Genomic DNA, 26,503 nt, shown 5'->3' with positions numbered 1-26,503 from the left:
GACGGCCTCCTGTTTGTAGTGTTTAAGTGTCCAATATCACACTGTTTCTCTGTATTCCAGAAAGACATAATGCTCTGGATAGCGCATGTTTTCTTATGTAAATGTATTGTAAAGAATAGAAGGAAATGTGTATTTTATGAGTTCAATCCTTCTGATCTAATTGGATTGTACACATATGTATCACCTTTTGTTTAGTTGGTCAATTGTCCATTTTGGGTAATTCCTTCTCTAATTAATTTTTAAGAAAAGATTTATTGAATAAAACTTAGGGGCAATAAATCAATTGACCCAACAGCAATGATGTGTACTTGGATGTGATTGTGTATGAATACATCAAAGGACCAAATATATGATCTTTCACACTGATCACTTTTTGATATAGCTAGTGGCCGAGAAGCCAGAGTGTGTGCGAAGCTGGAATGTGCCACCTTGACCTGTGCTGAAAACGTGGGGAAGGGAAGCCAACTGCTCAACCGTCCTGACATATTATTTCTTGAACACTTTTATTTATTGCATACGTTATTGTCCCACACCCTTTTGTATTAAGAAGTAAGGATTGTCAATAGGTTTATTAGTACAGGCCCTTTTATTTTGACAGAGACTCGACTAGGACAGTGTTATTATTATTATTAGATGGTCGTAGCTTGCTTCCATCCTTAGATTTAGGTTAGATAGGCGTTCAACCAACTCATTGAAGTTCAATAAACACCCTTGAACTGTGATCACTTGTGTCTGTCTTCAGTGTTTGATACTATGCCTTCCTTACAGTACTGGTTCTGGAGCTGCTGGAGGGTCCTCTGGATTCAGTATCTTCCTTTGTTCCATGGGAGATGGTTTGGGGAATGATCGCGCTTCCCTCTTGGGTGCCCTGGCCTTCCTTCACTGGTGGAAGATGTAAGGCAGACTGTACCTTCAGCCAGGGTCCAATGCTAAGTTCCTGTTGCTACTCCTTGCAAAGTTATCAGATGATCAGCCCAAAAGAGGGGCTCAACCCTCTTTGAAAGCCAAATTGGTCACAGTGATTGGTGTAGGCTAAGCCTACCTTAATGAACCAATCCTGGATCCCCACCAACACTCTCCTGTATGCATGAGGTAATAACCAGAGTGCTTTGCAACAGAAAAGGTAAAGGGTTGAAAACATGTAATACTAAGTTCCACCCATCGTCCTGTCTGTTGTAGATCAAAGTGTCTCTCTAGTTAATGGAGCTCTCTGTGGTTCCTGATTAAAGCGGCAGGTCGCCCTTGAAGCTGCAGTGAGACCAGACTTTCGATCGCTGCCAAAACACTTACTCGTACCTTCTGAATGGGGTCCCCGTGCAGGGCTGACTACTGTAAACAGCTGTCCCAGACATGGTAGTTTACTGCCCTTGTTACTGCGGGGAGGGATCTGGCTTCAGGCTGACACAGTGCATATCAAAGGTTGTTGGGTTTTCCGTTCTCCTTTTTTAGTCCTGCAGCAAGGCCCCACGTGGGCCTGTTGGAATTAACTCTGATTAGTATGTGGAGCTGCCACTAGCAGAGCTAACAAAAGGACTGGGAGGATTCATTGAGCCTTTGTTAGTTAATTAGGCTGGCCATGGCACGAGGAAGATTTTGCCTTCCCCTTCTGAGCTGCCTTGATGTACTCTTGGCTATCATAGCCCAACTAAATATGACGGGGGGGATGGCGCTTGTAGGCTGTGTCCGCCCTGAGCCACGGGTATATGTGTATGTCAGGTGGTGAGCATAGGCAAATGTGTGCAGATTAGCCCCACACTTTTTCTGGAGGTTCATCTACAATCATTACATTTGTTTAAAATTTCAAAAAACCCAGACGAGTGCACACCCACCTGGTGGATGGTCGAATTCCTCACACCTGCATACACTGCTGACTTGTAGAAGCCCTCCAATGTGGTAATGAGGCCAATATTTGGAGCTCTCCCACTGGCAGCATATCTGCAAATTGCAGAGTTTGACAGTTTTTTTTACCAAAACCTTTGGCTGTGGTATTGGTTTGATTATGCCCTGGAAACATGCCAAGGCCTCAGAAATTAAACAGTTAATGTTTGCGGCGAAAGTAGAGAAATTGTCAAAATCTAGATTCTCAAACGTGAGGTGTAACAGACGTTGTGAGGAGAAGGAGTAGAGTTTAAACACTCTGCATATGCCCAAATACGTTGGTTCTCTGCCATGAGCAAATGCCCCCAAACAGAGAATTTGATGGAAGATTGTACCTCCAGGTCAATTCAGTCTTCCTATTTACTGCCTACTCCTATAACAAAGACCATACATGGTCTCCATCTTTAACTGTGCATATGTCTCTCTCCCTTCATTGCATACAGGGCCCTTTAGAATTTGTATAACCGTTTAAAAACATGTGGTGGGGGTTGCAAAGATTTATCTTTGTTTTATTGATTATGCTGAGGCGTTTGACTGTGCTATTAGTTCACGCCTGTGGAGTAAGCTTAAATCACGGGGCATTGACCAGGTATTATTGCATTTTATTAAGCAAATGTGTCGGGATACATTGCTTAAAATCAGATTAAATCTGGATGGACAGCTCTCCAATAGCATACCAATCAATCATGGCCTTAAACAAGGCTGAGTTCTTGTGCCCCTTTTATATAATTATATGTTGCGGATATGCAAGATGTCTTGCTCTCCTGCAAAAAATTTTCTCCCTGCATTGATCGTCGCCATATATCTTGGTTATCGTTTGCTGATGATGGTTATTCTAGATAGTACCCCTGTGTGGTTGCAGAGATCCCTGAATGCCTTACACCTTGATTTTTAAGTTATCTTTAGCATAAATCTGGGGAAAACAAATATTCGAGTTATTGATGCTAAAAGAAAGAAGGAGGTACATTTCAAATGGGTACTAGATGGCACTGCAATGGAAGAAGAGTATTATAACTATCTAGGAGTATCAATATCGAATAAAACTGGTGTTCATTTTCTTAAAAACCAACTCACTCCTAAGGTATACAGAAAGTTTGGGATGATACAAGGATTCCTGGTCACTAAAGGAGGCAACTCGCTTGAGGGTTACATGAAACTTTACATGACTAGTATAGTGACGGGAATCCTTTATGGACTAGAGATATTTAATGAGAAACAAGTCAAATGGTCAGATCAACTGGAAGGGAAGATATGGCGCGCAATATTGGGTCTCCCTAATGCAGTACCAGTTGAAGCCATACAATGTGAATTAGGATCGATATCAATCACTGAATTGTGTAAAATTGCGAGCAGCAGGCTTTATTTGAAAATATTGAAAGAAATATGCAACTAACAAACTCTGTTTGGCATATTTGCAGGGATTATAAAGGATACTCCTGCTAAACATGTTTCCTTTAGTGAATTTAAATCCTATATTGTGTGGAGTTCAACAAGAGTATTGGTATGTTGGACAATGATGATGCAATGCTTGGCAATGACTTCATTATAGATGGTTATAAAGTGTGTAGTGTGTTGAACACCATCAAATTGAAGTCATTACATTGGGACAGGGTATCTAATCTTGAGAAATTAGCTACAAAGAAAAAGTTAGTAGAATATGTCCTGCAGAGGTTTCCCTTATTTAAGCTAGTTGAATATGTTGTAACGACACGTGATATAAGATTGAGACTCTCCAGCTGTTCTCATTTGACCTGATCTCTCCTCTGCATTTGATATGGTCAACCACTCCTTCCTCGTAAAAGGGCTCCATGACACCCTAGGTATCTCAGAGCGGGCACTGGACTGGCTGACCTTCTTCTTCAGTGATCGTCCATCCCAGGTTATTCTGGGCTCTTTCTCCTCCCCCACCTCTATCTCCATCTCCACCTGTGGTGTCCCCTGGGGCTCCAACCTCTCTCCCTGGCTCTTTAACACCTATCTTGCCCCGTTCGTACAGCTCATCTCCATCTTCTCCCCTAACTTCCAGTGTTACGCAGACACACAACTCTTTTTCAAACTTCCCTCTGACCCTCTCCTCACTTCCTCCATCATTACTGACTGCCTATCTGCCATCCAATCCTGGTGCACTTACACTGATCTCTGCCTCAACTCTAGCAAGACTGAGATCCTATCTATTGGGACTCCTGCTCCCTCTTTCTTCCCCTCACTCTAGCCATCCTCAATGGGCTCTCCCCTTTCTCCTTCATCCGGAGCCAGAAGCCTTGGAGTGATCTTCGACTCCTCTCTTTCCTTCCTTCCTCACATTCAGGACCTTGCAAAGAAGGCCCACTTTCAACTCAGATCTTGTACCCTGTGAATTCAGCTCCCAACCATCACCTTAGTTCCACAACGTATTTCCTTTCTAGCTGGTCAGGTTGGATCACTGTATATGTGCATGGGGATGGATGGGTAGTTGTTGTAAAGTAGGGTGAGAAAGAACTGGCATCATCATGAAGGTATTATTTTATTTTGTGACCAGAACAGTGTCAAGAGGGGCTGAGAGCCCCTCTCAACTAAGGGTGGAAGGCCTACGGAGACGCCGCAAACCAGTCCTAAATCTTGTGGCACTGGAAGAGAAGGCCCAAAGTCCTCTCATCCCATTCCTCTCAACTTGTACCAGGATTTATTACTGCAGTCCATTGTTATCACCAGCATTGCCCCCTTTATCAGATACTTGCCTGTGTCTTTCTCTTCATTTCAGAGCTCCAGCAGCAAAAGTAAAGTCACAAGTAGCAGAGACACCCGAGATACCAGTTAACTGCTCTGGGGATTGAGAGAGAGAGCCCCACCAAAGTGAAAAGAAATGAGCACTGCCAGCAGAGCACACTAGAGGCGCCAGACTTGCATGACAAAGAGAACGAAAAGCCACATCCATATGCAGCTGCACAGCAGTGGTCGAAGTGGGCGGGAGCGGTGCTCCTCTACTACTTTTAATTAAGTTTCACTGTTCCTATACTTTTATTTTAAAAATAAATCGTTCTGGAATGGTTTCATTTTAAAATAAGAGTGTAGGAAGAAGTAAAAACTTGCACTTTCAGTGCACTGCACGGAACGTTGCCTTAAACAGCAGGAACATGTATTTTGGGGTTTGTATTGTGCATGGGAGGGGGTGTGGCGATGGGGTTTGTGGGGAGCCGGTGCAGGCCAGTAGGGAACATAGTTCCACTACTTCTTTTCGTACACTTCGACCACTGCTGCACAGAGATGCCGAGCGGAGGAGGCAAGCTTGAACACCTGCACAGAGGCCGCCTAGACAATGGGGGACCAATGGGGAAGATGGCCCCTGACCTCCGGGATGATCTTAGCAGGAAACACAACGAATTGGGTTCCCCGAACATGAACATAAACATCGGCCTTCCCAGGTAGCCATCAACCAAAGATGGATGACCTTAGGCCTCACAAAAAGAAGAAGAAAACCCCTTGAATAATGGAGTAATTCTTGAACTACGTGTGACAATTGTTATTTAAAAATATGCAAATGAAGATGAATAAACTGGGCAAATGCCAATAAACAAGGGAAAATAGACAGGTTAGCATGAAACATAGTTCAGTTTAGTTTAGTTTATTTCTTATATAGCGCAGCATGCCCATAGGCCTCAATGCGCTGACAAAAACAGAGAAAACAGAAAATACAAAAACATGACATAGAAATACCTAAAATAATCAGGCATATGAAGGAACATCAGAAAAGGAAAAAAGTACCAAGGCATACATAACCATGGCAAAAAATCAGTTCACAATAATTCTTAGCTTAGTAAAAAAGGACATGTTCTGCAGGTTTGTATTTTTTCTCAAGAACAGGGGTAAACTACTTAGTCCACATCCAATGACAATACAATCTGTGTTATCGAGGGAGCACCAATTGTCGATCTGTATCCTTCGAAGGACTCTCAGGTTTTGAGTTCTAACACAGTTATGGCCCACTCTTTCATTAAGCCAAGCTAGGATTTTATTTTTAAGCGCCCCCTGGATTCATATTCCCTAGGCTTGTCCACATTGGTAAGAATGATGTTTCTAGAATCCTAGGCAAAACTCCTTAAAATAGGGTCAGCAATTCTTGCCATAGAGGACTTATTAAGGTGAATATCCTTCAAGAATGAGGAATCGGGTGAAGATGTAAGAGAACCACCAGAAGATGGTTCACCAGCTGAGCCAAGAACAGGCTTAGCTACAGAAACCTGAAGATTTGTTCCTTTGTGAGAAGATTCTTTGGAACAAGTTTGGCAGCCTTGATGAACCCATTTCTGGGTATGAGGATTTTGACAGTACCTTTCTTTGCCAGTGAGCTCAGATTGACAGGATTTGTCCAGGCTCGGTGGGTGTAGCGTAGGAATTTTGGAAGCCAGGGAAAGAAACAAAGGACGGAAACCCTTGGCATTTAAACATGCATCAAGATCCTGCATGATATGTTCCATGAGGAGCAACCAGTTTCCTGGAGTGGTTAGGTCACCATGCCCCTAACCAGGACCTCCAGGGGTGACTTCCCCTGTCCACTCCCCTGTTTTTATCAACAGGGATGTAGTTGTCGGAACTCACATAGGCACATAACCTGCAGGACTGTCAGATCCCTTACCCTCTAATGGGTCCCTGTTAACCCCTGCATGACCATTATGGGAAGGTGAGCCATATTCAATAGCTGCATGTGCGTGGAGGAGGGGGGCCCCACTGAGACAACAGCTACTTTAGTGGCGTCTCTCTTAGTAGCTTTGTTGGTAGAAGGGAGAGGGTATTTCCGGAGTCTTTGTCTCCTTTTTGCACTTAGTGCCAGAACTTCAGACAAGCGACTACCGCTCCTGCAGAGGACAGGAGATGTAAGCCGTGAGAAAGATTCCACCCTGCCCAAAGCAGCAGGGTGGGTGGAGTGAGGTGGTGTCCCGGGGGAAACCCCAGAAAGCAAATCTGTGTTATTGGCCATATTGTTGGTGATATTCGCTCTTGTGACTGGCATTACTCTGGAGAATGGTCAAAGCAAGCGTAGGAAAGGAGCACCGTGGCTCAAAAAAAGACAAAGCTTATCAGGAGATACAACGGAAATATAGCGGGCCTCTGAGCAAAACACGGTGGGCCATACGTCTCCTCCAAGTCCTCCTCCACCTGCTGCACACCCCTCTCTGGTCTCTTAGTGATCCTTTCTCCTTCCCTGACGTCAATGATACACCTCAATGACCACTGATTTTATAGCCATCCCTCTCCTGACTAGAATGTTATCTTTGCTCCCACTGGCTACCAGAGTCAGCTGCTTTCCTGGGCCAATCTCTAGCTTCCCCAATTCAAACTCCTCACATCTCCTGCTCTTATGGGTTGGGACTGTCCCTGGAAGCCTTCATAAGGGCCCCTAGCTCTGCCCACTTTTCAGCCGCCATTCTCTTCCTGCTTGCTATGCAGTCTCCTGCCTCGTTTGCTCTCTGTTTCCCTCCTGGATCAAGGAAGCTCTTGTCCACAAAGGTTTTAGGGAATGTTCCTTGGTGTCCCCAAGTGCTGTGTCACTCTCTGCTGCTGCCAGCCCCACTACGCTGCTCCCCTGTAGCATGCATGGGCAGTCAGAAGTGGGTGTTTTGTCTTCCATTCGGTTACTGAATAGGGAAGCCTATCTCATTTCCATTTGGGTAGCCAGTTCATTCCAGGCAGGTTTGTGTACATTGGGCCAAGTGCATTGTTGTATTTGTAGTTTCAGTTCTCTGGATGTTGCCTCTTCCGGTAACCAACTGAAAAAGAAAAGAGAGACGCCGTGCCAGGCCAGATGCTGAGAGGCAGCAGGTATGAAACAGCAGCACCAATGTGCATACATGCTCGACACATACCGAGAAGCATTGGACAGGGGTCCCACTCAAAGCCCCCCTAAAACCCTTGGATTATTGGCCCACCTTCACTGGGTCAGGCCCATGAGTGTCACAGTACTTAGTGCAAGATGCCTACAAAATACTAGAGACTTGGGTATCTTAATTCACTAGTCGTGAACGGCTGAGCCGTTGACTTCCAACCTCTTCTTCTTGCACAAATGTAGCATTCTACGTCCTTGCAAGTATGGCAGGCACCATCCTGGGAGTGCTGCATTAGCTGTGCTACTGCCCCTCTTCCGGCATGACTCCCAGGCCTTGCCACCATTTACTGGCTCCAGTTCATATCTTGAGGAAGCTATCAAAAGACATACCATAGATGCCTTTCCTGTCCCCAGTGACAGGCACAGCCAGAGTATGCAAGTGGGGGTCTACGACTCTGACTGCATGGCTGGGATTCTAGGTCCGGGAACCAATATCCCGAGGGGTATCAACCGCCAGGGGGTGTGATCTTGTATGGGTTACAGCCCTGCAGTGGTTGGCACACCTACAGTGTCCCCAGCTTCACATGCGTCAGCATTTAGTGGCTGGAGAAACATGTGACTACTGTGGTAAAAGTTTCTTCAAATAAAGAGCAACCGCATCATTCAACGCTGCTATCGAGCTCTAGAAAAATGGCCCATTTCTCGTAAGGTTGGCCATCAAGAACATGTGATTAATGGCATATATGCCCCTATCTGTCCAGCAATGCACTGTAGCCCTGCAACCTGTGAACCCTCCACTTCTCGCTAAACCGCTGGGCTCCCGCACCATTCGTAGAATGGGCATTGGCGGGGGCCACCCTTAGTGCCGACTCCCTCATTGGGCACGGCGGGATCGGGGGGCGGGCCCTTGGATGCGTATGGCACCGCCCAGAGGAGGGTGACCTCATCAGGGTGCGACGGGGCGCATACCATTGTCATGGGAGCCCTATAAAGGGGGGCTCCGGCACGTGAGTTCAGCCTCTTTTTCCCTGTTTCCTGTTTGTTGCTGTCGTGCTGTGGTCAGGGTCTTTGGTTTCCGGGGTGCGGGAAGAGCTGCGCTCGTGTTGGTGCCAGGAAAGAGGCCCGGTCCGAGATCTGAAGGAGCGTCGTGGGCGTCGGTTTTCGGAAGTTAAGGTGATTAGGGAAGGGATGGCAAGGGGTCCGCCGGGGGAAGTAGGGCCGTGAATGCGCGGGGTGCGGGGGAAGGGCAAAATGCATTCGGGTGTAATAAGGGGCATCGTCGAGGTTGCGCAGCTGGGCACGCGGGACCGTCGGGATCGGGGACGACCACAACTGAATTAAGGAGCGAGGGGGGAGACAGTCGCGGGATGGTCCAGCTATACTGTCCGCAGCAACGGTGGGGGCACGAGGCGCGCCTGCTTGGGGAAATTAAACAAGTGGGAAGGCGGGGTATAATTTAAAAGCACATAGGCGAGGCTTGGGTCGGCGGAAATTGGGTATGAAGGGGCACTCGCCCGCATCGTGGTCGGACAGGTGGTTTGGGTTTACGCGGCCTGCGTCACGCAGGAGGAAATCAATCTTGTGTACCCCAGCAGCGTGGGGTTAGCGGCACTGTGGTTAGTGTAAAGTACCAGCGGGTCAATTGTGTCGGGAATGGGGATGTCTTTGGGGGGCGCTCACAATGGGACGGGTGGCCCACGCATCAGCGCTTAGAGGGGCAGTGTTGTTCACCACAAGTCAAAACACTTGGAAAGTTTGCAAACATGCGCAATTACAAAAATGTTCAGTGCATGCGAAATGCAAGCATCATGGTTTTATTTCTGTTAAGCGATGGGGTAATTGTAACTAACGCCCCGGATATTATTGATGTTAGTATTGCGTTTCGGCTCACCAGTGCTAACAGCCTTTTAGGGGAAATGGGGGAACTTGGCAAGATGCGGGTGGTTTCCGGATGGCGGACCAGGTTGGTGCTTGGAGAACGGCAGGTGGGGAGGCTTGATGGTGATCCATTAAGCCAGAATATTAGCAAGGGAGTCAGCACGGTAAACAAGGGGGTGTGGGCGAGGATGCAGGAGGAAGGTGGCGGCAGGGTCGCGGGGCATTTGGGTTGGTTAATGTTGGGTGATATTTACCCTGTCAGGGCAACACATGTGGACACGCACGGGCATCATACAGGCCTGGGGGGTTACAGGTGTTGTATCCTTGTGGGGAATCCCTGGCCCCCACCGTGATACTCTGTGATCCCCGGGCCTCCCTCACTCCAGGAACTCACACAGAGACGATGTGACAGGCTCGGGCTCCCTGGCCGCGAATGCCGCAGCCTGGAACGCCCCCTTTATTAATAGGGCACACGGCGGCGTGCATCATCACGCCGCCGCGTGCATTCCCTTAAAGGGACAGCACCACACTCCTCCTTTTTTATGAGGACAACAAACAATAACATAACACGCTACATAACTCCAATAAACATCTATAACACACTAACACCCTTAACCCAAATAACTAACTCCCCAATGAGCCCCTTTATTCACAGTGCCCCCCTCCCCCACTCCGCAGGTACCTCCATGTCATGCTCCTTCATGAGTCCAATACAAAGTCACTGAAACAAGCAGGGGGTACCTCCTGCTCGCCTCAGGGTTTGGAGCCACGCTGTCAGCAGGCACCCTCACAGGGGACCGAGGGAGGGGCCCCACACCCCCACCCTTGTCGGGTATGTCCACACAGTCCTGGTCCACCGGTGCCTCAGCCCTGGGCTCCCCCAGCTTCTTGAAGAAGCTAACGTTCCGGGTGACCGAGGCTCAGCCGTCTGACGCAGTCACCATGGACCCCTTGACTGCTATCACGTCCAGTGGCTCAGGCTCATAAGTCAGTGACACTTTCCCGCGGGGTGTCGGTTCCTTATCAGCACCTCGTCCCCGGGCACAAGTTGTTGTTGAAGACCTCTCCAGTCATTCTCTTGCTCAGTTCGTAGTTGCCGCTCCAGCTCCACTTGTTGAGTGTCAATGACCGCCGGCTCTATCTCCCCCACTTCCAGCAGCAGCCCTCTCAGGCACCGCTTGAAGAGAGCTTTGGCCGGGGCCACTCCCGTTGAGGTGTGCAGTGTTGTTCGATACACCCACAGGAACTGGTAGAGGGCCGTCTCCAAACTCTGTCCTTGACCTTGCGCAATCCGAAAGTCCTTATTGAACGTGCGCATCATCCTTTGAGCCTCTCCATTGGCACTCGGCCACATGGGTGTGACCTTCCTATGGTGTACGCCATAGCCTTCCATCAGGGCAGAAAACCGTTCACCTTGAAATGGAGCCCCATTGTCCGAACAGAGTACTGTGGGGAGACCATGGGCAGAGAATACCTTTTCCACCGCCACCACCACTTGCTCGAAGGCCACCGACTGGATGAACTCCACCTCCGGGTATCTGGAGTACTCATCCACCACCACCAGGAAGTGCATCCCCTGCGACGTGGACCCAAAGTCTGCATGGACCACCTCCCAGGGTCGCGTGCCGCGTGGCATGGCTTCGATGGCAGGCTCCCTCTGGGCAGGCGACGCTGCCTGACACCACACACATGATGCGACATAGTCATCCACCCGTTTTTCTAGCTTGGGGAACCAGACCTTGAGGCATAGTCAGGCTTTGGTCTTTGCGGCCCCTTGATGCCTTGGTGTGCCAGGCCTATCACCTCCTGTACCTTTGCCTGCGGGACCGCGATTCGTTCACCTCTCAGCAGCAGGCCCTTCTCTGGGAATGACAGCTCCTCCCGCCCTCTCCACAGCTGCTCGAGCACAATCTTTGCTTCCTGGGTGCGCCCAGCCAGCGACTCCAGGACACTCTTCCACAACCCTTGCTGCAGGGCTGCTTTGAGCATGCAGAAGCACTCGTCGTTGGCAGCCGCGACTTCCAGTTCTTCCAGCGGTAGGGCATTCGGGGTGGCCGCTTCGACCACCAGTTGTATATGGTCATGGGCCTCTTCTTCGCAGCCATCCGCTTTTCCGTCCTGGTGACTCCCCGGATGGCGAGATAGATAATCGGCTGCATTGTTGGCACCTGGCCGATACACCAACAAGACCCCGTATTCCAACAAGGCCAGCATCCATCTCTCGATCCTCGCTGGTGGTTTTGAGGATGAGCCCGCCAGGATCGGCAGCAGGGGCTTGTGGTCTGTCACTACGGTCACCGGCCTTCCCAGGATGTATAGCCGCAAGTGCCTGCACCCCCAGAGGACAGCCAGCGCCTCTCGCTCTATCTGGGAGTATCGTTGCTCCGTGTCGGACAGGGCCTTGCTAGCATAGGCCATGGGATGGACACAGGAGGCTTGCCCCACCTGCGTTAGAACCGCTCCGAGGCCAAACGGGCTGGCATCCACGACAATCTCGAACTGCAGGGCCGGGTCGAAAAAGGCCATTGTGTCTACCTCAGTGAGGGCGCTTTTAAAGTCCTCGAACGCCGCTGGTTCCAATGATCCCCACTGCCACGCCGTCTGTTTCTTAGTGAGTGCCCGTAGCGGCTCCGACCTGGATGCCAGGTTTTTGATAAACCGGCCACAGTAGGTGACCATCCCCAGGAAGCGTCTCACTTCGGACACATTTTCAGGTGGTTTCGCATCCTTGATATCATTTACCTTCCTGGGATCTGGAGACACTCCTCCCTCTTTGAACATGAATCCAAAGAACCCTATGCTCACCCTCAGGAACTCACATTTTTCGCGGCGGAGTGTTAGGCCCAGTGACTGAAGTCTCTCGAAAGTCTTCACCAGTCTCTGTAGATGGTCCACTTCTGACTTGTCGAACATCAGGATGTCGTCACTGATGTTGAGAACACCCTCTAGGTCTGCCAGCGCCCCCCTGATGTTTTGAAATACCTCAACCGTGGAGGAGACCCCGAAGTTGAGTCGCTTGTACCAGTATAGACCTCTGTGGGTCGTGAAAGTCATGATGTATCTCGACTCTGGATGCAGGAGGACTTGGTGGTATCCCGCCCTAAGATCGTGCTTCGAAAAAAAGCGAGCTCCCTGCAGCTCTGCGATAATGTCATCAATCGTGGGTGTGAGATGGCGTTCCCTCCTGATGGCTTTGTTGGGAAGCCTCATGTCCACAAAGATTCTTACCGAATCAGGTTGCTTAGGTTTCATGGCAACTACAATTGGGGACACCCAGGGCGTCAGACCTTCCACCTCCTCTATGATGTCAAGGTTCAGCAGATTGGCCCTCATTAGGACCCTGGCGGAAAGGGGTTTACGCCGGCGTAAAGCATGGCGTACCTTTCCGCCAGACTACGAGTTCCCGTAGCGCCATGGTGATTTTCACGCCTGAAAAATCCATGGCGCTACGGGACTCGTTAATTACGCCACCGTAATTTACGGTGGCGTAATTAACGCCTTCCCCACTCCCATTATACCCTATGGGGCAAAAATGGGAATGGGGAAGGGTAAATGGGGATTGGGGACTTACCGCCCCGCCAAGGTCGGAATGGGGCGGTACGTCCGCCAACCCCCATGGCGGAGTTGGCAGCTTTGCGCCATGGACCATGGTGCAAATTGCACCATGGTCCTCCGCCAGGGTTGTAATGAGGGCCATTGTCTGGTTCTTTGTCCACCAATTCCCTCAGATGGAATGGCACCCTGTGGTGTTTGAGGGCAATTAGCTGCACCGAGTCATCGATGTGAAGTCGCACTGGATCCTCAACCATGCGGGCAATCCCTTGGAAGAGGCCTGTGTACTTTTCCAGGAGCGTTTGTATATCCGCCACATACAGGAGTATGCGAAGCTCACCAGTCTGAGGGCTTCAGCCGCCGCACAGCTCAGTAGGGTGTGGTACTGACTGGGGTGATGTAAAACCGTGCTTTCATCTTGGAACTTCCATGCCCTACCCAAGCCACAAATGCACCATCCATGGGAATAGGATGTGATCCCCCAAATGTGAAAATGCGAGCCTTCAGGGTTGACAGTCTGGGGGGGCAGGACATGGCATCATAATGCTGACGGGCCATAACGTTGACTGAGGCCCCCCTGTCCACCAGCACCAACACTGGAGAGTCATTGACTGCCACGATGCATCTTGGCTGTCTTCGGCCCTTGGACTGGAGGGCATCAATGCTTGATACAAAGAAGATATTCTCCTCTTCCTCCTCCTCTTCATCGGGTTGGGCACTTTCCTCCCCCTGATCTACTTGGGCAACCTTTGGAGGGCGAGATTGTCTGAAAAACCCATATCGGACTGGGCCTCTCGGCACCATCACTGCCAGGGACGCTCTGCACACCCTTGCAAAATGGTCCATCTTGCCACACCATCCACATGGCCTCCCTGCGCCTGGGCATTCACCGGGGTGGGGCAGGTCATACCCGCACTTCTGACATGCTTTGCCTGGCTTCCCGCCCCTCTCACGGAAATTGCCAGGCGGCCTCCGGGCACCCCTGCCACCACGACCCACAGCACACACCTCTTCCGACTTGGCTGCGCGGGACCCCGCCCCCATCCTAGAAGCACGTACCTCAGAAATCTCCTGGCAGTGGCCCAGCTCCAGGATGCGAGAAAGGGTGATTCCTGGTTCCCTCAGTACTTGTCTCCTCAACTTGCCCGAGGAGCACCCTTGGATGATCTGATTTCTGATCATGTCATCGGCGTTGTCCCATGCGCAGGCCACCGAGAGGCTCCTGAGACGGCCATGGAATGTGTCGAGGGTCTTGTCCTCTTTCTGTTTGGTGGAGAGCATCACAAACCTCTCGTAGTCCGCATTAGCCAGTGGAAGGAAATAATTGTGAAGGGCTGCCTTTGCTGCCGCATAGGAGTAGTCCATGGTCGTGAGAGCGTCAAAGATCTTGTGTACAGCTGGGCCGGCGGCATACAGTAACGTGGCCGGCTTGCTGTCATCGCTGGTTTCCATCGTTTCCCGAAAATACATGTCAAGGTGATCAACCCATCGCCTCCACCTAGGCCCCAGGCTCGATGGGGGGGCCGGACACGTCAAACTCGGGTATGGGTGGTAGCGCCGCCAGGGCCCTCATCTGGGCCATTGCTGGAGGTTGGGGCGGTGGTGGTGCTTGCACTTGTGGGACAGCCTGTGCCCCGTCCTGATTCGATGGGTGTCTCATGGGTTAGAGCGCACAGGCACCCCTTCTCCTTGTACAAGGGCCGCAACTCACCCAGTAGAAATGTCCTTCGCCCAGGCATCTTGGTCTTCCACCAGGATCACAGGCCTCCAGGCCTCCTTGATCTTCAAAACTCTCCACCAGTCCTTCACCAGTGCACACAGGCACACACCAGCTTCCAGCCATGGTATTGGTCTAGTGGCCAGTCAGTATCTTGTCCAGCATATGAGGAGTGTCCAGAAATTGAGCCAGTGAGGCCTAGGGTAGGAGATTCAGAATAGCAAGTCTCCCCCCAGGACCTCCACTTCACCTGGTGAAATACACCTAAAAGTCACAAAAAAATTGCAGATTTCAGGCATGTCCATGTGGGGATAGCGGTCCGCTATCCATATTTCCAAAAATTGTGCCTAGATGGCACTCACAGGCCCCACCGGAGCTCTGTGAAGTTTTCGAGTTGAGGGGACAAAATGGCCACCGCCGCTGCGTGGGCTGCCCCTCCCCCCAAGCATAGAACCATAGATCCGTCCCTCGTCCGGTGACAAAATGATGTTAAATCATCACCGCCGGGTCTGGACATATCACGGCCTCGTCGCCACTGTTGTATCCTTGTGGGGGGAATCCCTGGCCCCCACTGTGATGCTCTGTGAGCCCTGGAACTCTCTCACTCCAGGAACTCACACGGAGACGATGTGACAGGCTCGGGCTCTCTGGTCGCGAATGCCGCGGCCGGGAACGCCCCCTTTATTAATAGGGCACGTGGCGGCGTGCAACGTCACGCCGTCGCGTGCATTCCCTTAAAGGGACAGCACCATAACAGGCATTATTAGCTGATTGAGGTACGGTCGATAGGGGCGGCAGAAAACACGAATCAGGTTATCTGTTTGCCACATGACAGTGGTAAGCCTTAGGGGAGAACGGGGGGTTTAAGCTCATGCCTAAGTTTGTTTTCGGGGGATTGGGGAAAGGTCAACGAAACAAGCCGATGTGCAAATCAAATGCATGGTGTTATGTGCTTTGGACGGTTTCAACCGCGCACGAGGCAAAGAGTGGTGCCACGTTTAATTTTTTTAAATGTGGATGGTAATGAATTGGAGGAGAATCGCAGTGCGGGGAAGCGGGGATATTAAGTTTAGGCGTTGGGTTTAGGGCGCGCACGCTAGGGCACATACGGGCGAAATGTGAAATAGGGAGAAGCAGGGTGGGTGTGTGTGAGCAGCTTGAGTAGCCGTGCCCCAATTGAGAGTGTCGGCGCTAAGCAGCTGTAATCTGAAGTTGTGTTTGGGCTTTCGAGTGCCCTTCCTGCCACTGTTTGCTCAAGTCCTTGATTGCGCCATCAGAAGTGGAGAGCAAACACTAGAGTCATCGAAAGCTAAGCCACTTACAGCCCTGGCACGTGTAAATATGCGACACAAGGCAGGGAAACTGACAGAGGTCCTCTTTTCACACCAAGAAGGTTCTGTTGATGTGTCTTGGAGAAACAATTCTCAGGATCACCCTTCAGAGCTATCCACTGACCCAGCTTTTCTGAACCCTTTAAGTGCCATTTGGCTATATTTTCGTTCTGAATTAGACACTTTTAACATCTGACTTGGTCACACAGCACAAGACCAGAAAACAGAATTTGGGGGGGGGGGGAGGGAGGTGCGGGAAGAGGGTGCAGGGGTCATTAATATGAATAATGGATAGTGACGTCATTGGAAGCGAACATATAGTGAAATATGCAAATTGTCTTGAACTGGCTTCCCTAATGGGAGGAAGTGCACAGGTCAACACACGGACAATGACTGGAGAGATGGTCCTGTAACGTTGTAATAGGGTGCACACCTTTAAAATTCAAGATTTTGTAAGGACAAATTCCTACAAAGAAAAATCAGAATATGAAACGTTTTAAATACCGTGATTGCGCTTTCCTGTGGTCTTGTACGGAAGTGCATGAACGCGAAACGGAGGACCTGGAATCCGAAACCAGACTTCTTCAATGTTCTGGCAACTAAATCATTCATTTAAATTCAAGCAAACTTCAGTTTTCTTAACAACCGGCCTAAAAATAGCAGAGGCAGAGGGTGGACAAACTGAAAAAACGTTCTGAAAAACGAGGGTGGACCCAGACCAATCATGTACCCCCGACGTCTGCCTTGCGTTTCCAAACTGCTCATGTTTCAAAGTACGTATGTCGGGGCGTCAATGGCACTGAAGGTGTGTTGCCAAATCCGTGTAATCCATTAATTCCAGACTCATTTCTTATTAGTAACCGCAAATGTGCCCATTTAATGGACATCTAGGGCTCATTGGGCATTGCGGGGAGGTTTGAGCAATTGTTACCTTTTTAGAAATATGTGGGGCACATACACGAATTATCGGGGAGATTGGGAATGAAAATCCAGGCGCTTTTCAGGCTGTGTTTTCACACTTGCATAATTTTCCTTTTCTCTGCAGTCATCTCTTGTGTTACTCGAAACGATTGCATTAGAGTACTAGGAAGATATGAGGAGGTACACAAAGCGTATAGATGTTGTCCACCCATTATTATATTATACTTCATTACGCTTACTCAATACCAAGAGGTTTCTAAGCCGGACCCAGGATTCCACCCTGTGGTGCTCTGCCATCAACCTGCTTCCAAGACCAGCACGTTGCCACTGAACTATACTGCCGTGCCATTGACTAGCCACTAACACGCTCATCCCTATGGCCATTCGCACCAAGTTCCCGCCCCTCTTCGCACACACCTCCTCCTCATGGGAACTCTTTGAGCTCGCTTTATTCAAGCCGTACCATCAAACTTTGCACTCGGAGTGCCTGCCACTGTACTCAGATATTTTGTGAATGTTACTTTCTTCATTTTCATTATGATCTCTTTTGGCATGGTATTTTTTATACAATTTGTGAAAGGTTTATTGTGACCATATGACACAAAAATAAATAACTGGACAATTATGACATTCACTGCACATAACATGGAAACATCTAACAAATGGCATACCTGGCCACATATGGGTGGTGCTTTGAAAATGTGCATGCTTGAGCCAACACTCTTGGCTTTGCTACGCGTCCGGAGTCATAGAAGAAACAAGAAGCAGAGCAGGAGCCCCGCATTGGCAGAGGGGTCTGTTGCGTGTACAATACAACAGGACATTTCTACAGGGCCACTAGACTACCACAGAATACCGTTAGACATCCCAAGGGGGACAATTCTTACCTTGGAGGGGAACAGCAACAAATTGTGTGGGAGTGAGGGGTCATTTAGGCCCCCCTCATACATTCAGCACGATGTAAGCCACTTGCTCGTACAATGATGGGGGACGCTTCCATTTGCTCGCATGCACACTAGCAGTTTCATTTGCAGTGGCAGAGGCAAGGTTATTGTGCGGGACACTTGGCTTCTATTTTGTGTACCCTCAACTCCATCTTTGGACTAGGCCTCACTGCGATAACACAAAAAGGCTTCTCTCCCCTCTGCATCGCCGCGCACACCGCGCTCATGGCCCCCACCTTTTCTCACTGTGCTTGAAAGCTTTGCAGCTCCGTTCTCACGGATCAGTCGGAGATAATTGCAACAAATACACCAATGTAACATCTCACTCTTCCTCTGAGATCATTGTCCTCTGTGTGAACCGGCTAGAACCATGCCTTGTAGCTCATCCATCTCCACAAAACTGCCCGTGCCCTCTTACCCCCACTGTTGGAAAATTACTGCCACTAAAACCCTGTGTCCCTGCAGGGTATTCCCTTGATGTACCAGACGCGTAACCCCACTATGAATCCCACCCCAGTATGCCCCCAACTAACACCAGACCTCTGTCACAGTACCCTAGAACTAACAAATGTCAGAATGTCTTATAGCCTCTTTGATGCTCCTGGACCCATCTCACAGCCAATGTTATTTTACTGACCAGGACCCTAAGCCCGGTACTTCATACAAGTCCCAAGGAATAATGCTGTGATTATATGTGCGCAATTCATAGATCTATGATGATATGCTCAAAGGAGCTGTAGTGACCATTATTTAGTACATGTCAAATGGTAGTATCTCATGTTAGCATATTTAGGGCTCTCCCTACCACACTACGACCTGACCCTCACCCCTCCTGGACGCTTGCATCCAGATCACATGATGTTCACCCTCCCGCCAACTGGGCAACCAATCCGGACGAAGCAGTGCCTACTCGGATAGATGTATCTATATTGTCCATCCAATCCTGCGCTGGTCTAGTACCCTATGTTAGTTGCGTCATCTATGACGCTGTTTTACTTTATATTGTCATGTAATTGTAATGTTTGCCAGAGCGCTCTCGGGCAGCAGAGTTCTCTGGATGCCAATTTTACATAAACAAAACTTAACTCTCGCAGCCTGTTCTCTTAGTCTCATTCCCCATTGGGGTGTGTCTCATTTATTGATATTGCATGTGTTACACGGGGAGTGGGCCTCTACAAAATCCCTAACGCAAACTGGAACATGTAGGATACGGCTGACATTGCTACCACATGCGGTCCCGCACAGAGAAAAGGGACGGGGTTTAGCCATATATTTGAAAGCTTTTATGCCTAACACCTACTGGGCAGGGGAGACAGAGGCTAATTGGTTAGTGTTAGAACTCCAACCAAGGGAAAGGGAGTAGGATAAAAGAGGAAGCTGGAGGTTGTGAGATATTCGGGTGAGGTCAGAGGAGACGAGATGGCAGATTAAGATACCAGCAGGAGGATGCGGGTGGAGAGGCCCTTGGAGGTGATTTCTGAAGCAGTGTATGTGTTGTTTTGTGAGTGCAAGTACTACTGCAGTGTGAGTGTGCTTTAAAGTGTAACACGCATGATTAAGAGTGTTAGTGTAAGGTGTGATTGTGAAGTAACAAAGTGAATGATAGGTAAGGTAGTAGGTGGAGGAGTAGTTGAAGGGTGCTGGAGTGGTTGGAGGAAGGAATAGTAGTGGGAGGAAGAAGTAGTTGTGGTATGGTGGAGTAGTGGTTGGGGGTAGAAGTTTGAAGCAGAAAGTAGTGGTGCCTAGAAAGGAGTAGTAGTATGGAAGTGGATGTGGTAGAGAAGTAACATCAAATGGTGTTGGTGACAATCAGACAGTTTGAGAGAATGGGTTGACAGAGGAATAGTAGAAGATGGAGTAGGAGGTGGGAAGAAGAGAGTATGAGAGAGAATTCCATCGCATATCGAGGGGCGGAGGAAGAAATGGTCGTGAGAGAAAGGAGATCATGTGGAAGGCACCATGCCACTTTTAACGCTACAAGTCTAACCCATCGTAAAGTAGGGAAGAGCAAGGATTTCCCTGAGGGGGTTAAGGCAGATAAGGTCACAGGCTTGTAGGTCAGCATTGCAGATTACTTAGTCTTTTAGCATACTAAGGGTGAAACGATCGGTACCTTCCTACCAGGGGCTAGGGGCGCTTAGGTTAGGGTGCAGGTGCATCTAAACAAGAGACAAAGCGATGGCCCTTGGCGCCAAAAGTATCTTTACTAAAAAACTCTGAAGCTCCTCTGAGATTTGCAGTATTTGCTTGTGCCATCTTGGACACCGGGTAACAGAAATCCAAGACAAAACCAGCACAAAGACCCAGCCAATAATCCAGACAAAGACCAGGCCAAGGATTTGGGGTTTTAAAGTGTTTGACATTTTAAAATCCCTGTGTTCGTGAATGATTTTCAGAAATTCGACCTGGGCAACGCTCTGAAACATTTAACATAGATAAGGAATGGACTTTTTTGGCATAGGACCTGACACAGCATATATTTTAACCATCCTTCCTCTCACAGTTTTGATTAGATTCTTCTATTTTGAGTTGTTCCACAACCAATAGCCCCCGACGTCTTGCTGTGCTATAACTTGAATACACACATTTTGATATCTATTTATGTTTTCTGTGGCAGCCATCCACAAGTTCCCAAAACTGTTCACAACAACCTGCGGTGAGGGATCATTTATTAAATATGGACGAATTCAGCTCAATTTAAAGCTTTAACAGGCTCAATCACCCCCCAAGACCAACCCATGGTATGTCCCAAACAAGTGATCATGCATTGCCAATGGCACCAGTTATTCACCACAAGAGGCCTAACAATTAGCAGAACATACATAAAAAGAAATGTGCATGCGTCATGCACTGCACACTTCTCCCGCCCTACCAGCAGCATGCCCCTCAACCCATATTGCGCTTGTCACCTTTTCTCCTCTCATCGTCATTTCCTCTTTTACACTCATCATTCCTCTCTTATCTCCTCTAGCTCTTCCCTTCTTTACCGCCCACACAAACCTCTCTCCTCGCACTCCACCGATTACTTTTTTCTTCAGATACCTACGATGCCCCATTTGGCAAATCACCCTGCACATTCATTTCACACACACACTCACACACCTTCAGCACCCCATATCATCATTGTTACACACACTACCGTATCCAGCCACTTCTGCAGTAGTCCAGCATCCAACCCCTTGCCCAACCCTTCATTGGGACACACTGACACATGGCAGGTATGTTCCACCTGGGCAGGTCGGCCGCTTGAAAAGTCTAAGGCTTTCGGACCTGGCAATGGCAGAGGAGTTCAACTACAATGACAATCAGCAGCAGTGAGCTTGGTTGAACGGAAAAAGCGACCAGAGGTTAGGCTTCTGCACGACAGACGGGTGGGGGGTTTGCTTTGACTCCATTCTGGAGCAGCTAAGCCCAAAATTCCATCTCTTCGTTAGGTAGTCTAAATGCACTCAAATGAACCCCTCTTCCAGCCTTACAGATAAGGGGTGCGGCGGCCACTTTTACTCCCTAGAAATAGGCGAATACTCCCAAAAAATAAAAATAGTGAGTAAAAATACTCCCAAAAATAAATCTGGAAACAGAGACGTAGAATATTGTGCCCCTGATTTCACCCACACAGCTCGATGGATAGGTTTGGTAGTACACGTAGTACCACAGGAAGAAACTACTCTTACAACTACCTGATCAGAAGACGTAAACATGTATCTTTTAATGTGCATGAATAACTAGGTGCAAAGAAATAATTACTACAAAATAATTTCCGTTTTCCATTTGAAACATTTTTACTTGCTTATAAAAATACCCTCATTGGGGAATTCGACTTACATTTTTACACACTAAAAATCATTTTACTCCCAACTTTAAAAAAAGGAGTAAAAAACTCCCACTTCTAAATTTTATATGGAGCACTGCTCTTTTCCAATGCTTATTTCACTAATCCACAACACAAACTCCAGCATAGCCATCTGCATGATGTAAAGGACACCTGAACGACGTAGTGCGGCCCTGCTCCGCTCCCAATGCTTAACCTGCTGCTTTCCTAGGAACTAGTCAGACCCATTCTATTCTATGTGGAATTAGGTTACAGCACAGTCAGACCTTCCTCTGTATGTGCATTTCCATTCATATGCACCTCTACACAGACATGGCTCAGTGCTGAAAGCCCACTGCAACATAACATATTCCGCACACCACAAATACAATGGTCTCTTGGTGCTGGCAATGTAAGGGTGACCCTGTCCAAACAAGATGGTGGAGGAAAAGCCAGGTCTGATCGGAGAAACAGAAAGCAAGTTACTGAAGATTCTGTCTCGAGAGGAGACGGGATAGTAGTAGGGGAGAAGGTACATAGGCTGCAAGCATATCTTTCCATGTGGGGGGGCAGGGGGCTAGAAAATGAAAGCTTTGCATGTTGCCCTGAAATGCGTGAGTTATCTGATGGCTCATTTGCGTGAGGTGTGTCGGGGAGAGAGGGATAGGTTACACTGACTAGGGCAAAACACAGAGAATCCGTTCATGTGCCAATGCCACCATCCATTAGTACCACCGAATATATGCATTGGTGCTTTACAGGTACCTGTGTAAATGGACCTTTAATTCCAGCTCCTGTCACTCAAGAAATGGTGTTCAATGTGACATCTTGTAATACTGTTTGCGCCACACAAGATGTACAACTTTAAGGAATGTGTGTGAAGTTATGTGATGCTTGCACCTTCACAATATGTTAGCAACATTATTCTGTGACACACTTTTCTCAAACGTGTACCCCGACACCATTGTGCTTCTATATACCACTCAACCCTTGACCTAAACCTAGTTTCCATGCACAACCTGCATCCTCATAGTCTACTTGCTCTTCACACGAATTGCTGACCAACACTCCAATGCCTGCTCCAATGCCTATCCATGCAGGCAAGGTTGAGGCGCCTCGATGCGTATCAACATCAAGCAGCCAACCCTCCCAAGATACCACCTGCAAGTGACCACATCACGCGTTTCTAACCCCGTTGTGCTTTTCAGCAGCAGAGGATGTTTTCCTCCTATTTGCCGCACATTCGCGCAAATAACCTTGCCCTACTGGCACTATCCCACTACCCAACACATACCCTTACCCTAAAGAACTTGGGACTTTTTGAGGGCAGTTTCTACATTTGTACCCACTTTGTGTTGAATGGCATCCTCCCCCACAGACAGGGGTGGGCAGCTAGAGGAGCTGTTTAACAAAGGATCTATCTCTTTGAAAAGGGGTGTTGAAGACTTCACCCATGCTAGAACCTGGGCATGGAGAGCCTTACAGGAGGCATACCATGCTCTCTTTTTGACAGGGGAAATCAGAGAAAAGATATGCAAGACCAGCACTTTGGTCAGGGACACATGGTGTAAAATATTTGCCCGTTAGTTCTTCCCCAGCTTCAACATCCTCTGGAGAGGAATCCAGCTATTCTACTGGAATAAGAGGATGGCCAATTGACATCGGCAGCCCCCCATTCTCTTGGGGCTACAGATCTCTTTCACTGTGTTTCTTCCACTGTGGCGCGAGCACTACTGTCTGATAAGGTTGCGGAGTCAAGCCTGGCTTCCCCATTACTTGAGCTTTGTCTAGGCGTGAAAGAGTCTAAGGCATCAACATGGATACGTTTCCACTTGGCACATTTTCTGTAAGCTAAACACATTGCTGCCATTGAAACAAAGTACCACACGAGTAGTGTAACTCTACATCATTTAAAGAGGCTGCACATGTTCACGGAATTGTCAAAGTGTGCCATTCATATCATCTACCTGCCTGATCCGATGGGCATGAGACAACTAACAATAGAAAATATTTCCAGATGGGAACGGGAGATCGTTTCATGTCACTAACCCAGGTCCCCAAATCAGAACCCTGGGAAGGAGTGCAGAGCCTGAATTGGAGATCCACCCTTTTCCCAGGCTCAATAAGGGAGGGTGGACAACTCTTGTGAGCCTAACATTCAAATTGGGATCTTCACCTCACAGTCTCACATGGAAATACATAAATGCTTAACAGACCAATCAGTCCCCAAACTGAGCCAAGCATAGGAAAAAGTGTAGTATCTGACATGTGTTGCATGACATTTAGAAATAGCAGGGTCCTGGTATCTCAGCTCCCAGGAGATTCTCCACCGCTGCCCCAGGCCTAATCCAGGGAGCACCGGTGAAAAGAAACCGCACAAGAGGACAGGCACAGCAGCAGAGCCCACAGAGCACCCGTCCAAGAGGACGGTAAAACAATCAGAAGGGCATGCTTTGCGAAACTTGTATGCTCCCGGCTCGAACGTGTGCGTGGCTTAAATAAAAAGACAACGAGTATTGTAACAAAGAGGGAAGAACAGAACAACCAGAGACTGGAATTCTTAGTTATCAACAGTCTTATTTATACACACGCATGAAGTTTGGACACCTCGAGCTAAACAAAAGGCAGGCCATCTGGGAAACGAGAGAGTACACCACACAACCATTTTATCTCTGCCAAGGTTCCTTCTGCTATCCCTCTGCAAACCTGTAAGGTAGGAATCACAAGGCTTGGTTTAGGACAACTCCTATGGGAGATAGGAGTTCCTTTATCCCACAGAAAAAGGGAGATCAAAACAAAGTATCAGGATGGGTTCAAGAATACATCATATTCCTTCCTCAAGATGAACCAATGGTCCGGAGTGCGAAAATTCCAGGCTCTGTTCTAGTCAGCTGTGTCCCAGAGCACTTCTTTTGTCATGGAGTGGATTGTCTTCCAAGCCCCTGATCGCAGCTCATTTGAGCCACTGCCATGTGTCCTTCGGAGATGGTGGATGGCCTCAAATTATCGTTGGATTCCTTGTGTCTTCATGGATCTGGGCTGGGTAGCTGCTTAGTTCCCACTCCTGCTTGATGGGGTCCCCTGGGCTTAGTTGTTCTGCCCGTGACAACGTGGATAGTGTCACAGATGGCCTCAAGAACACGCTAACCCTCGAAGACAGTTCAAGCGTTTTCATTTCTTTAGTAATCACGAGGGCGTCTTAGGGCCGTACCTCTCTATCTCTAAGGGTTTTGTGCCTTTCAGACACTGAGGCTTCACTTGCTCTGACTCTTCCACACTCTGCTGTTCCTCACCCTCCCCTCGCTCTCCTTGACTCCTCCTCCGCTGTCCCTCCAATGTTCCTCTCTATTCTACCTACCTCCACCCTCCAAACGTACTCCTCACTACTCTCTCCCCTCCCAATCTCCAGTCTTCTCTACTCTCCCTTCGCTACACTACTACTCTCCCCTCGCCACCCTACTACACTGCCCTCTCCACTCTACTACTCGCCCCTCTCCTACTACTCCACCTCTCCACTCTACTACTACTCTCCCCTCTCCACTCTATTATAACTCCACACACACTCCTTCTCCCCAAGTCACCCCTCTTGCACTCCCCAAGTCACCTTTTTCATTCACTCCCTACTCTCATTCTATTAATGTCACTCAGTTATCCTGCAAGCTTATTCTACCCCAAGTAACACTCACAAACATATATGTCATCTTGCACACTCTTTCAGCAATTCTCCTCCACGCTCCTCTTCTCCATCCTTCCACCACCTGGTCTCACACTCCTCCTCCTCCTCCATGATCCTCAACCAGGCGAACACCCACACCTTCCTACGTCCTGTCCTTTCTTTTATCCTTGCCCTTATCCTTCCATTGGCCCTCCGCCTCAGCTCGTTCCCCAGCCAATCGCACTCTGTCCTTTCTCCAGTGAGGTATTACAATCACGAAAACATTCAAAACGGATCTTAAAACCCCCACCCATGTTTTCACAAACAGGATCGCTGGTCTCCTGCAATGGCAGCTGGCAACAGTCAATGTTTCAGTTTGTGTGAGGACTTCTTGGCTATTCAAGGATGCCGGTTGGAAAGGGTGTCACTCCGTGGTCCCCCCCAAACCCTCTACAGATGAACATAATGATATTTATTGTGCGAGTCTGAAGGGCTATTTGTGCCTCCCTTGCACTGGCATTGCGCTGGTGTGGCTCAACTGTCTCAGAGCAGGCGGAGGTGGTTGGAGCGTTCTGCTCAATGACTTAATCTGATCTTTGTAAACGATTCCAATCGGGCGTCACACACCGGATCAGGACTCTTGCCCTTAGCCTAGGATGTAGCGCTCAATTAGAATACTTTTTCTTTATTTTCAACGAATTCAGATTGAGCTTGTACCCAACCCGTCTCACAGCCCCTTTTACAAATACCCCGGGTCCCAATGGACCATGAACCAAGCCGGTTGGTGGGAATACAATATTCATTTATTTTAAATTCAAAGAAAATCACAAGTTTTAAATTGGGCAGCAATCACCAATGGGGTGATAATTACAATGAAAACTACTGAAATACACTTGGGTAACCTACTACAAGAACATATCCAAAGCACACATGAATAGGAGCACTTTTTCAATTAGGCTAGATAGCAACCGAGTTAAGATTTCCCCCTGCAGTGTTCCCTCAAATCTCAATCAATC

The sequence above is a fragment of the Ambystoma mexicanum genome, chromosome 11 (genome assembly GCF_040938575.1).
Source record: "Ambystoma mexicanum isolate Mex_15411 chromosome 11, UKY_AmexF1_1, whole genome shotgun sequence".
Classification (NCBI taxonomy): Eukaryota; Metazoa; Chordata; class Amphibia; order Caudata; family Ambystomatidae; genus Ambystoma; species Ambystoma mexicanum.
Note: the sequence above shows the minus strand (reverse complement) of the source record.